Raw genomic sequence first — 13,421 nt, 5'->3', positions numbered from 1 at the left:
CATGTTAGATTTATTTCGGTAAAATACCAACCGTATTAACTTTAATAAAAAAATAGAGTGGAACTTTACACATATTTTAATTGTTAATTAGAACGTATCAATTTAATTTGTCAGTTGCGGAACAATTATCAGTTACAAATTGAATGTAATTTAATTTGACAGTCTGGATTCTTCTATACTGACCAGTTGTCAGTTAACCTGTTTTCTTTGTTAGTACTAGAACACACCCGTGATATCGCGGGTCCGTGACTGAATTAAAGTATATAACTATGCGCAAGCATTATTTTAGTATTAGTATTGTCATCTGATAAAGTCATGCCGATTATAAGATACACAGTTTTCTCTGCTTTCAAATTTTTCTGTTTGAACCCGTCGAACTGTAACTTATTTTTTTGGTAATATTAATTATTTGGAAAACAAAAGGTCCTGGAATGGAGTATTTTTTAATCAACAGCATTGTCCTATATTAGTTATAAATAAAGTTGAATTCTTTGATTCGCTGTTTTACGTCATGCCCGCTAACAAATTGAAAACTGTACCTATATACGGCTTATTTTTAGTCCAGTATTCGTATTGTTATCTTAGAAAGTCTTACTAAATAAAATAGTACAATAGGTAACAATTCGACAATTTAGTAGTGTCAACCCTGTGATCATGACCCGTGTATATAGCATATCAATCCTGAATACACCGTTTGTTGGTGCGCCTGTCAGATGCGGAACGTACAGATAAGGTAATAGGTAACAGGTGAATATACTATTGGTATCGGTATCGGACTCGACCCGGAACTTCTTAATTATTGGCAATATTAATTACGTGGAAAACAAAAGGGCCTGGAGTGGTGTAATTTTTAATCTACACCTTAGTACTATATTAGTTATATATAAAGTTGAATTCTTTGATTCGTCGTTTTTACGTGATGACGGCTGACAAATTGGACCTCGTAATTTTAGTATTATAGATACCTCGATTTCTATACATTTTTTTTTATGGATAGTGATTTTGGTCACATGTTCATTTTTTAGGGGCATTTCTGTTGTTTATGCACTTTCTTTTCAATTTACTCACTGAACAGCTAAATATCTGGGCATTCACTACAAGCGAACTGAAAATGGTCAAAACATACAGACAACATAATAGCTAATGGCAACAAATTTTAGGGCTTCTTGAAAAGAAACTTAAAAACACCATGTCAGAACATCACTGAAACTCAGGCATATCTAACACTTGTCCAACATAAGTTACCTGTACCCTTGTGTTGCCCAAGGGACGAAGAACTAATATTGTAAGTCTATCTTTACTAACTTCCAGCTATTTTTCCTATTCTTTTACCACTGTCTCAAACACCATGAACACGGTAAAAGCAGTACTCAAAACAACCACCCTCATATTATTTTTGGCTAATTGTGTCAAGCTAGATTTAATTGTCAACTGCAAGACTATAAGCTCAAACAGAAACATCAAAGTAAATAAAGAGGCACCAGACAAATCTTGGTCAGTAACAATATCAAACCAAGAGACATGTAAATCAAATATACACACAACATCAATGATTATACTTACAAGAAAAACTAAAACTATCAAATATGATAGACTGGTATTGACATACCTATGTAGCATTCTCTTAACAAACTTGTATGCACTAGAGTCAAACCCTGGTCCACCAAAAATATCCACGTGGATCCTGCAATAAAGCCTGCACTTGGAAACAAAAAGCAGTATGCTGTGACAGCTGTGATCAGGGTACCATATAAATTGTCAAGGTATCGACAATAAAATGTATAAAATACTTGACAAAAGCAACCTATCATGGGAATGTATAAACTATGGTATGCCAAACTTTTCAGCCAATTTTTTTAATAGCACCATACTCACTGGGGTAAAGCTGATGACCGTAACTGCATTCACGGTCATCCCAAGATGTCGGATGAAAAATTAGGTCAGTTTCTGTATTGTCTATTAAAGTGTTTCTATATCATTTTCTTTACAAATCATACATTGAAACGATGAAAATTAATAAAAGAATCACTCGGAAATCACTAATTTCTTCCGAGAAATGTGCATGAAACGGGAAATTCGATTTGAAAAAATCTTGAAGATGACCGTAAATCATAATCAAAATATTTTCAAGATGACCGTAACATATAACAAGGATGACCGTAATTTGTAAAGACTGACTGGTAATTTATATAGAACGACCGTAACTTTTATAGGATGACCGTCAATTCTAAGAAATATCCGTATTTGTATTGAAAGCTTTTTGTTGAGTTTGTCGATCGCAATAGGGGCTCGGTTGGCGGATATAAATATGTTAAACTATAATATAATTGGCCGTATTTGGGATTTATGACAATGATAGTAATTTTTGCATATTTCTCGTAAACAATGAAATATTTATTGATAACGACGTTAAAATTTTAACACAAATTGACAGCGATACGACGAAAATTTGAAGAAACATGAATGTGTCCCTGGTACACAGATGCCTCATCTACACTATCATTTTCTATGTTAAGTGGACTGTGAAAATGGGATAAAACTGTTATTTGGCATTAGAATTAAAAAGATCATACCATAGGGAAAATGTGTACTAAGTTTCAAGTTGATTTAACTTGAAGCTAGACAAACAGACAAACAAACAGACGAACGGACGAACGTACGCCCAGACCAGAAAAACATTATGCCAATTAATGGAGCATGAAAAACATTAATAATACATATGGATATTCGGTAATCGAGCCCATGTGTATGGTTCCAGAGCAAGCAGATTAAAATCTTAATTTGTCTTGAAATATGCAGGCGGAAACACTCTTGACATAGAACAAAAGAATCGAAGCTCTTTGTTAGAGAAGGCGATAAATGTTTACTGTAATGTTTACTATAGTGACAAAATTTTTAAAAGTTAATAGAAACAAATACAACGACAATTTTCTTCTTAATTACGAAGTGGTTTTTTAAAAAAAACACCATTTGCATAAGTTTTCAATTTATCTATTACATACTAATGCAAAACACTAAGATATCAAGTCGACGACATGGGTATCTGTAAGTTGGATGTAGAAAATGCTTAACCTCCGATTTATTTAATTTTTTTTAACGAGGGACGGAGAACATATCAATCTTTTAGTTCAGAAGTTTCGTGTCTGCCCTTTCATTATGTGAATCAAGAAAAAATTCCCAAAATAGGTAACGATTGTATCGAAAAGAGAAAATCAAGTGCACCTTTTTATGTTAGGGCATGTTTGAGGTGTATATTTTGTCTTTAAAACGTACAAACCAAAAGTATTTGATATATCATCTCGCTTCAGATTCTATCATTTTTATATATCAAAGCTACAGGTTGACTTTATAACGTAAAACATGACATTACGAAAAGATGAAAATAGAATATATGGGTCAAGTGAAATACCTATCTAATGAATCACAAAAACAGTGTGTTCGAATAGCTATTTTTTCTAAAAGTTCTTGACGACAGTCTTTTAATTTGGATGATGAAAATGAATATCTTCGATAAAATATGATTGTCTTGTGTGTGATAACTAGGGTTTATAATCTTCAACCACTGAAAATATTTAGTCTGCCCTTCCACGAAATATTTAATTAGATTTTTTTTTTAAATGCTTAACAAATTTCGAAAATTCCACCTGACATCCGATCAGACAATATTTTTAAGTTGAATCAATGCAGACAAGATCATTAACTGATGCTCATTAGCTAGTAGATACATTTGTCTTTTAAAATACAACTGACATATATAAGGATCATAATGGTGCTATGTGGATCAATTTTCCAGTTTTCAAGAGCAAAATTGGCAGAGCGTCATCCCTACAATGGCTTCCATTTCTACGATTGTGAGCATGAACTGGTGTAATGGGGAGATAATTTTGAAGAAGTATAATCCTGACTGTATGAATATTATAACATTTCTGTATATATACAAATTGACAACGTTCCGCCTTGTGATACGCTATTCGTACAAGACTATTTTAAGGATCTACTTTGCTGGAGCTCACCTTCACTAGTTTAATCGTATGATATTTTCAAAATATTTTCTGTGATTTTATTTGAACGACAAAATGGAAGACGATATAATATCAATGGGTGTACATGCATTGGAATTTTTAAAAATGTGTATTTATTATAATGATCTATAATGCATTAAAAGGAATCCCAGAAATAAAAAAAAAAGTTTTGTCGTGCAGTTGGAGGCTGTGCACCGCATTTTTTTCCTTATACTTGTAAGGTGTCATTTTATCGCGCTTTTGTAGCATGTTTTCCCTACCTGTTTATTTGCATGTCTTTTTGCAAATTCATTTTAAAAATTAAACCCTCTACCGTCAAAAAGATACATATGGTAAACTTTGCATTTGAAGCACGTCTTATTTTCTTCTACCTATAGGATAATACTCTCATATTAATATGTTTATACCAACACGATTTATCATTTGATACAAAAACGTAGTTATATAAATACGGATATTTCTTATAATTGAGAGTCATCCTTTAAAAGTTACGGTCATCATTTACAAATTACGGTCATCTTAAAACCAATTACGGTCACCCTTGTTATGAATCGCTGTTTCTGTTACGGTCATCTCGATTCTGATTTACGGTCATCTTCACGATTTTTTCAAATAGAAATTCCTGTTTCATGCACATTTCTCTGTAGTAATTAGTGATTTCCGTGTGAATCTTTTATAAGTTTTCATCGTTTCAATGTATGATTTGTAAAGAAAATGATATAGAAACACTTTAACAGACAATACAGAAACTGACCTAATTTTTCATCCGACATCTTGGGATGACCGTGAATGCAGTTACGGTCATCAGCTTTACCCCAGTGATACTTGAATTGTCAAATACATGCTCATAATTAGAAACAAGCATTGAATCTGACAATGAAGATATTGGTTCACCAATACATACATCATCACCAATCCAGAAAAATCAAACACAATCAAAAACAAACAAAAAAACAAGATAAAAACAAAAATAAAAATCCTACAGCTAAAAACTCAGAACCACTAAGAGTGCTTACAATAAACTTTCAGTCAATAAAGAACAAAAAACCTGAAGTTGAAATCATCATTTACTCTTGTAAGCCCAGCATAATATTTGGTACTGAAACACGACTCCCAAATGACACCTCTCCATACGAATACATCCCAGCCTCCTAATACAACCTCTTTACACAAAAAAAGAAAGGATTGCTACGGGGGAGTGTTACTAGCTATCTCAAACCAGTTTACATCCACACAAATCACAAATACAGGTACCGATCAAGACCTCGATACAACTTGTGAAAATGTGTGGGCAAAAATATTTTATGAAGGTAACAAATCACTTTACCTATGCACTTGCTATCGACCACAATCAGATAAAGGAGAATCCCTAGAACAATTTGGTATCTCACTCAACAGAGTTCTATGCAAGAAAACAAACTCAAATATCTGGGTAAGTGGCGATTTCAACCTTGGCCACATAGACTGGAACACACCAGCAGTCATACCTAGTAAACATGATGCATCACTACACCAACAACTCTTCGATATATTAAATGACAACAATTTAACGCAGGTCATTAACAAGAACACCAGAAACGACACAACCCTAGACCTTTTGTGTATGACCAATCCATCATTTGTTAATAGAGTCGAAACATTACCACCAATCGGAGCAAGTGATCATGACATTGTCTACAGTGAAATAAACTTAGCTCTGCCACAAAATAAACAACAGGCTCATAAAGTACTTCACTACAAAAAGGCAAATTGAGAGCAAATAGAAAAAGATCTCACTGAAACATACAAACAACTGAAACACGATCAAGATAAATTAAATCTCAAAGAACTTTGGAACACGTTCAAAGCCAACATCCAAAAATGTATAACAAGAATATTCCAACAAAAAGCATTGGTAACAAATCGAAACTACCTTGGGTAAATAACCTACTTAAAAAAAAGCTCATCAACAAGAAAAACAAACTATATAAAAAGAAAAATCCGAAGTATAAAAAACAATACCAAGAAATTAAAACCAAGAAATCAAAACCAAGCTCCAGAAAGAAAACAGAAACTCGTACTGGCAATACATAGAAAATATGATTTTCGATATTGAAATAAAGGAGCCACGTGCACATCAACCATGCTTCAATAATGCACATAAAAAACTGTACACCTACATTAAAAGCCAGAAAAACGAAAACACCGGCAAAGCTCCTCTGCGAAGTGAAGGTACACTGCACTCAAGTCCATCTGAGAAAGCAAATATATTTAATAAACATTTTCAGTCTGCTTTTACATCTGAAGCAAACATTAACATTCCAGACAAAGGTCCTAGTAAACACCCTATAGTGGAACCCATTAGAATATCTAGGGATGGTGTTTACAAACTGATCAAAAACATAAACCCGAATAAAGCAACTGGTCCTGGCACCATCGCAGGCAAAGTACGAAAACAAAACATCGAAATATGTACAGATATCCTCACTTTAATATTTACAAGATCACTACAAACAGGCACAGTACCATCTGACTGGAACCACGCAAATGTCACACCTTTATTCAAAAAAGGGGATAAACACAACCCAGGCAACTATAGGCCTATATCCTTAACATGCATAACTTGCAAATTACTCGAACATATCTTTGCAAGCAGCATGATGAATCACTTAGAAACAAACAACACTCTGTTTTAATTACAACATGGATTTAGGGCAAAACGATCATGTGAATCCCAAGTCATCTCACTGATACATGCATTATTCCAAAACAACGACAAGAACATACAAACAGATCTTATAATCATGGATTTTGCTAAAGCTTTTGACAAGATACCTCACAAAAGATTACTATACAAAATGAAATACTTTTGCATATCAGATCAAATCATTAACTGGATAGAATCCTTTCTTTCAAACAGAACGCAAACAGTACTTTTAGAAAACATGTCATCTTCAAAAATACCAGTCTCATCAGGTGTCCCACTGGGTACAGTGCTAGGACCAATACTATTCTTAATCTACATAAAAGACTTCCCAGATTACATCGAACATAGTAAAATCAGACTCTTTGCAAATGACAGTATAATCTACTGACAATTTAAAACTCTAAACGACTGCCTCAAGCTTCAAGAAGACCTAGAAGCTGCCATACAATGGGGAAAAGATTGGCTTATGTTTTCCATCCAGACAAGTGTAACATAATGAATATAACAACAAAAAGAAATCCCATCCACTTTTATTATAACATGTATGGACACATATTAGAATCTGTAAAACATGCAAAATACTTAGGTATCACCATCTCAGCAGACCTAAAATGGAACATCCACATCCAACAAACTGCTGCAAAAGCAAATAAATCCTTAGGTTTCTTCAGAAGAAACCTTAAAGTCCAATCGCAAACGATAAAAGAAAGAGCGTACCAAAAACTTATAAGACCAAAGTTAGAATACTGTTGTACTGTATGGGACCCATTTAGAAACGACAATATAAAATCACTAGAAAAAGTACAGAGACGGGAGATAAGGTATGTGTGCAATAGACATCACAACACCAGCAGTGTGTCTGAGATGCTAAACACCATGAAATGGCAAACCTTACAAGAACGCCGACTATGAACAACTTCAAGGCTTATAATGTTCCACAAAATTGTAAATGAAAATATAGCCATTCCATCGCATAATGTATTACAACAGAGTCAGTCTACTACGAGATCCACCAATAAAGAATCCTATAGGCAAATTCAATGCATTAAAGACAGCCATATACATTTTCTTATTTCGGTCAAACCATCAAAGACTTGAATAAACTATTCTCTGAAATTACTAAAACACTACTACAGAAAACCTCAAGGGTGCACTCACACACGATGTGCTCCTTGATACTTACCCTCATCTGAAATAAACAGATACTTTTGTTTTCATCTTATACCAAAAAATAAAAATAAAATAATGTAATATTTAAAACTAAATACAAAATTGTATAAATTAAAAACAAAGAAAAATTGTAAAAATTGAAAATACGAAAATATATGACCAAAAACAACTTTGAACAAGAAATATTTTGTTAATCTATGTTTTGACAAAAATTATTTACATAAATTTATTTTAAAAACATTTAACAGGCAAGCGCCGGAAAGTAAACATCAGTACGTTGATGGTTTTCTGTAACAAAAGAAGAAGAGAAAGAGAACAAAAAATGGAATATTCATGTTCAGTATGGGACCCTCACACAGTTGAACAAACCTCTAAAATCGAGATGGTGCCAAATCATACTGCCAGATATGTCTGTAACAGGTACCTTGTACAAGACAACCACCTGGAACAGATGGTCACTTTTCCGACAAGAAAAACCACATGTATGACATATTTCTAACAAACCGGCCTTCATAAGTGAATCGATGCGAGCAATTACCAGGCATTGGTGACCATGACATTGTATACATCGACAATGACATAACAGCTAAAATCAACAGACCTGTGAAGAGAAAAATATTTATTTGAAAAAAGGCGGATGCTAAGGAACAAGTTGAAAAGGCTAGGAAATTGAATTCAGACTTTAAGGAGAAATTTAACCTGGACAGCCCTATAACTGTAATGTGGGAATTTAAAAAATCAAACTTACTTGCCATACATGAACAAATAGTATCATAAAAAATGTAATCCTCAATATTAATTCTACCTATGATCAACCAGAAAATAAAAAAAACTCACAAGACAGAAAAAGATGAGCTTCGAAAAAGCAAGAAAGACCACTGAAAAGAAAATCTGATCTTAACAGATACCATCGATTAAAAACCGCAACACAAGAATGCAGGAAGGCTTTTAAAGAGACTACATTAACGACATAATTATTTCTGAATTATCAGCAAACCCTAAAAGATTCTGGGGATTTATTAAAAGTAAGAAATGCGAATCAGTTGGAGTTTCACCTCTCAAAGATACAGATGGACGCACTTACTCAGAAAATGGAAAAAAGGCAAACATTCTGAATGATTAATTTTCATCTGTACGAAGAAGTGAGGATATTAATATCATACCTAACATAGGACATAGATCATATCTAACAATGAACAAAATACATGTACAGTAACTGAAAATGGTGTACAAAAATTGAAAAGCAACTTGAACATCAACAAAAAACAGCTGGTCCAGATGAGATAACAACAAGACTTTTCAAAGAGCTTACACCATACCTAGCAGCATAAGTTACCACTTTCTTTCAAGCGTCAATCAGTCAAGGCACCATACCACCAGAATGGAAAGAAGCCTTTGTTGTTCCAATTTTCATGAAAGGAGATAAATCACGTGCCAGTAACTATCCTCCAATTTCATTGACATATATGTTTCTTTAGTTTCTGTACAAAAAGTGCACAGTTCTGTTTCACTATATTCACACTTCATAAATAAGTATTCGTTCCTAGAATTCTATGGAGTAACCTGTATTGAAATACCCTTAATGTGGGATCTTCGGTTATAAGTAAAGGAAGACTAAACAAATAATTCCATTCTTCGGCCACAATATCTATTCCCAATTGTATTTTCCACTTCTCTTGTATGCGAGATGGGGTTTCCTTTATTTTATCTAGAAAAAATTTATAAAGATGTTTTGATACTTTATCCACTGTTTTTATGGCGGTAACAATTTTGTGACCGACAGTATTTAGTTCTTGGTTAAGTTAAACTGATGTAATAAGATGACATCTTATAGCAGTTATTTCCCTTTGAAAATTTAACATAGGTGAAATGTGGAAAAATTCATGTATTATAATTCATAGAAGTCCTTGGTCCATTTGGAGGAAATTGAGGTCAAGGTCAAAGGTCATATTCTAAATTTTGAATTTTGCTTCGTTATCTTTATTCAAAAGAAATAGTAACAGTTAACAATGATGTGTTTACCAAATAACTGTTTACATAAGGGCACAACTTCAACCCATTTAAGTTTAAGTGTTTTGGTCATCCCTTAGAGGAGTTTTCTCCCCTTATGTATTTGAAATCAGTATTACTCGACAACCATACAAGTGATTGACCTGAGTTTTTTCGATTTGAGACTGACCTATGTGTTGAATTGAGGTCAAGGTCAATTTCACGTTCTATATTTTGACCTCTGCTAAAAATTTATACTGGTTCATTATAAATCAATTTAGTCTTCTGCATTTGGTTTTAGACATTTCATCATTTATCAGGTCATTCGAAAATACCGTATTTTAACCGGAAGTAGCCTATTTCCGACTAATCCTATGAAAAAGTACCTATAAATCTTAATCTTTTTTATATATCAGTTTTTTTCCAACACCGTTTTTCATTCGTATTATCGAGGTGGAAAGGCATTCAATTGTTCCTGAAGAATTGGTTTTTATTCTTTTTGTTTTAGTAAATACATAAATATAGTTCACTCTGCGCAAAACAGTAAATAATCTCCAGATCAATGAATGACTACTGAAAACCTAAAGAACAACATTCATATGTGACATATGTTATGTTATTTCTTAATAAGCTTATTAAACAAACGATTCTAATGGAGTGGACTGAATGATATAAAAAGACAAGAGTTTTCTTGCGTATAAATAAGTAGTAATTGATGATTAAGTTTGCATAATAAAAGATGTATTAATTTACCATCTAAGATTTTTTTATGTTTATTATGTGTTCATATTATGAGGTCACGTCGTAAACGCTGAATAAAAACATGAATTCGTATAAAAGTACCAGATTCAGGTTAATGTTTGATTAAAAATTTATACTTGGAGGAAGTAAAAAAGCAAAACAAAAATCGCAGTTATGGGTGAACTGGGAAGATATCCACTATTTTTGGAGGTTTTATTGAATATGTTTAAATACTATATATACGTTTGAAAATATCGGATTATTACACACAAGGTCCATATGTGGGGTATGAATATTTCTCGATCGTGGGACAAGAAATGTTTTGTAATAGCTCATAAACTTGGTATATATATGATATCATTGATAGCCAATATTCCAACAGACATAAAATGTATGATATCAAAACAAAATTGTATGAAATTGAAAAACAAGAATGGGTTGAAAAATTGTATCAAGATAGAAATGAACCAAATGGTAACAAGTTACGTACTTATAGACTTTATAAAAATGTATTAGAAACAAGTTCATATCTCAAAAATGTAAACGATAGACAACATAGACGTATTTTATCTAATTTTAGAAGTGGGTCTCTACCTTTAGCTATAGAGACAGGTCGTTACACCAAGCCAAAAACTCTTCTTAATGACAGAAAATGTAAATATTGTACAGTTGATTGTGTAGAAGACGAAAAACATTTTTTAATGCATTGTGAATTTTATTCAGATCTGCGATATGGTATATTTTTAAAAGCAAGTGCTATTAACCCAAATTTTTACGATTTTAATCATGACGACAAATTTATTTTTCTGATGTCACATGACTGTATACAACCCTTTTTAGCAAAATCCTCATATTTTATGTTTAATCGCAGAAAATATTGTGTATAACAGGTTGTTTTTTGGTTATTTTTAATGTAATTTAAAAGGTTATTTTTATTCATTTGTAATGAATGTTAGAATAAGTTTTAAAGCAAAAGTGTCTCATAAGTTAGTCATGGCTGGATACCGATATTTTAACTTCGATTTAAATTTTTAATTGTATTTTTATACTAATATTATGATGTATGATATTGTTCTGTATTGGTATGTGACACTATAATAAAACATTATGTCTGTCATTATCAAAAGAGACTTTCAACCTCTCAAAGTCTCTACATGACACATGCATGCTGAGCAGAAAAAGATCTGGTATACAAGTATTCAAACTTTATTTAGATACTTAAGCATCAATGAAAATTATGCACTTAATTTAAAGAAAAGCTAAAAAAAAAAACTATTTATGCAACAAGATGCAACGATGCACGAAGATCTAACAACGACTCATTGCATAGTAGTCTAGTGAGCCGCAAACTTAAAATGTTATTTTTAAAAAATTAATTGATATTTGTGGTTGTGTAATCTAAATTAAAAGAAAAATCAAATTATAAACATTCGATGCAGTATATAAAAAAGACCTTGAACACATTAAAAACCAACAATTTATGATTTCGACATTTTTATTGGGATTGTGAAAAATATCTTTAGATACCTGTGACACAGAGGTACAGGTGTTCGATATACAGTTTAAGTTGAAGTATCGACTAAAGAACCAGTTATAAAAAATATACCTGCTATATACATGTATGTCTTTATTCATTCACAAAGAATGTAAAGCATCATCAGTACTGATGATATTATATACTGAACGCATTTGAAAAAAATAAAAAAAGATTCACATTTCCAGGAGTTGTTTGTAAACAATTTCATGTCTTAATTTTCAAGAGACGATACTTATTTAATCGTAGTCCTAGAGGAACAACATTTTAAATGATGTTTGTGTAATCTCGTAGACTAAGATTTGTTGTGTATATACAGAAATATTCGGACAAAGAGAAGTAAAGCACCATTCCTCTCATCTTTTCTAAACGTCAGTCGTTGCCTTTTTGAACGAATGAAGATTTATCTTTTTGGTAACTTAATGCTCATTCTCTAACTCATAAACTTTTAGTATATCCTTGCCAAGTTAAACATTTTTTTTTCTACAGTTAAAACAAAGTAGGATTTAACATTATACACGTAACTCGAAAAAAAAGAAGTTAGAGGTTGCACAAGTGGAGGAGGAATTATGCCAAACCTTCTGGAGCACCTTATCTGTTCCTGGCATTTAGTAACGTTCGTATTGTTTAAGTTATCTTTTCTGTCAACGGCGAATTAGATTAGATATTATCGCTTTGATATCTGTTCCCTCTTTTTCATTGGTTTTAACCAATCAGTCAATTTATTACATTTTCCCGCAAAGTTTTAGAATACCTCTCTGATAATTACTAAAATGTTTTACAACATTGCTAGATTTCTTTGTCATCTATTTCATAATTTGTCGAAATTACCCCGAATATGTGTTCTTCATTGCTCAGATATGCAACCTAATCCGGCAACATCTAATAGCAAATAACTCCATTCTTATCGACACTAGGGCGCATCTTTGACGTCCAAAGGGGTTACAGTTTGCTGAAGGACACGAAATTCTGAAATACAGCGCCATTTCTTTTCTTTGTTATCTGCATGTAGTGATTTTGTGGTATGAATTGATATATATTTTTATTTTTGTCATGTACATGAAGTTATCTTGTGCGACGAATTGATAAAACTATATTTTTTGAATTATTTATGTGCAAATAGTGATTCTATGTTCATTCGTATAGTTACAATATCGACATGAACAGACTTTCCTTGTGAAGTCTAATAGAAAAACTTAATAGCAACCTTCATTAACACTGTCGCGGTATTGACTAATATTAATATACTTCACTTGTAAAATATAGGAACGCTAAACAG

The sequence above is a fragment of the Mytilus edulis genome, chromosome 3 (genome assembly GCF_963676685.1).
Source record: "Mytilus edulis chromosome 3, xbMytEdul2.2, whole genome shotgun sequence".
Lineage (NCBI taxonomy): Eukaryota > Metazoa > Mollusca > Bivalvia > Mytilida > Mytilidae > Mytilus > Mytilus edulis.
This window is presented reverse-complemented; position numbering follows the sequence as displayed.